The sequence below is a fragment of the Lucilia sericata genome, unplaced genomic scaffold (assembly GCF_015586225.1).
Source record: "Lucilia sericata isolate MDLA Ls3-8-SP2 unplaced genomic scaffold, ASM1558622v1 Contig000295F_arrow, whole genome shotgun sequence".
Lineage (NCBI taxonomy): Eukaryota > Metazoa > Arthropoda > Insecta > Diptera > Calliphoridae > Lucilia > Lucilia sericata.
Window position 1 is genome coordinate 411,911 of NW_023994320.1, and position 2,130 is coordinate 414,040.

Sequence of the window (2,130 nt, forward strand, 5' to 3'; positions counted from 1 at the left end):
TCGGCCTCGCCCGACTATAATTTCTTGTTATATGAATAAAAGCATACATACATATGTATGTATTTAAATTCGGTAAAGCAAAAAAAAAAAAAACAAATATTGTGAAATTTTGCACATAACTGATTTTATCATAGCATTTTTTGTAAAACAAAATTTAGCATTAAATACTAATAAATTTCAACTTTGACACTAAAATAAAATTAATGTTTATCATTAAAAACACTTTTATAAATCAGTTTCATAAATCCCGTTTAATGAACACACAATTATTTTATTAGAGCTGAGCCTGTTTTATGACTTGGAAATTGTAGCCACTAAACAACCGCTAATAAAATTACAAAAAAAAATTGAAGTATACATGTAACATAATAATATTAATTAGCATCAACATCGCTTTTGTAGAAATTAAGCACTTAGAAATTAGTATTTAATACAATTTTATATGTAAAATTTATATATTCGTACTGAATTTGAAATTCTTCAAACTACATTCTTTAAACAGTAATTTCTATTAAGTAAAACTATCATCAGCGCAAAATTTTTAGTTCAAGATAAATATTTCATAAACTCACCTGATATTTTTAGGATATAAGAAGAAAAAACTTTAAATGGAATTCACAAAATTTGCCCAAAAAATTTTCCTGGAATTTCCGAGAAAACTCTCTAGAAAACCTAATATAAATTATCGCAATACATGAATTTTTAAGTCAGTTATGAGCATTTAAGTCATTTTCTGAAGCGATCTAGTAGGTTGTTAGATATATTTAAGTTTCCATAAAACTTGTTTAGGTCGAATAATATAGCTGTAGTTGTATGTATTTTGAAGCCAAAGATATTCTTTTTCTTATGTGAAAGCTAGGGTCTTGTAGGGACCGATCCTTATAGAACAAAGTAGAGAAATTGTAGTTACTTGTTTACATTTAATATCATCGCTGTTCTCGCTTTTTTATGCCAGTAATTAGCGTTAAAGTAATTTTCTAAAGGGGGCTTATATGGGGGGTAGGGTGAATTACCGACATATTCCGCATGATATTCGGTGGTAAGATTAACGTTCGTATAAAAGTTTCTTATGCATTTTCTGAAGGAAACCTTCTATGGGGGTAGGGTCAATTACGGGCCGATACTAAAAATAAGTTGGTGGAGAGGTTTTAGCTCGCATAAAACTTATGTGTGTCAAATTTCGTCACTATATTCATATTTTTAAGACAGTAATGAGCGTAAAAGCCATTTTCTGAAGAGGACTTGATATGGGGGGTAGGCTCAATTATGGACCGATCTACATAAAGGTTGGAAGAGAGATTTTGGCTCGCGAGGAACTTAATTGTGTAAAATTTTATTGCTATATTCGTATTTTTAGCCGGTAATGAGCGTTTAAGTAATTTTTTGAAGGGGGTCTTATATGGGCGGTAAGGTCAATTATGGACCGATCCTCAATAAATTTGGTAGAGAGATTTTGGCTTGCATAAAACTTATGTGTGTTGAATTTCGTCACTATTTTTATATTTTTAAGCCAGTAATTAGCGTTAAAGTCATTTTCAGAAGGGGACCTCATATGGTGATTTATTTCTGATCCTAAAAATAATTGCTAGAGAGGTTTTGGATCGTAAGAAACTTACTTATAATGAATTTCATCGCTATACTAAAATTTTTAGGACAGTAGTGAGTGTTAAGGTTATTTTATGAAGGGGACCTTATATGGGGGTAGGGCATTCATGGACCGATCCTAAAAAAAGTTGATGAAGAGGTTTTCGCTCGTAAGAAACTTACTTATACCGAATTTCATCGCTATACTCGAATTTTTAGGCCAGTAATGAGTTTTAAAGTCATTTCATGAAGGGGACCTTATATGGGGGTTAGGGTCATTTATCAACCGATCCTGAAAAAATTTGGTAGAAAGATTTTGGCTCATATAAAATTTTTTTATGTCGAATTTCATAGCTATACTAGTACTTCTAAAACAGTTATTCCCGTTAAAGCTGTTTTTTGGAGGTCGGGGACTACCCGAAAAAGTCGACCGATATTGCCCATTTTCAATACCAAACAAACTTTAGCAATACTGTCTAGTTCCTCTCGTGTGGTCCCTATCGTGATTTCAATAGACAGATGGACAGCAATGGCGAGATCGTCTTA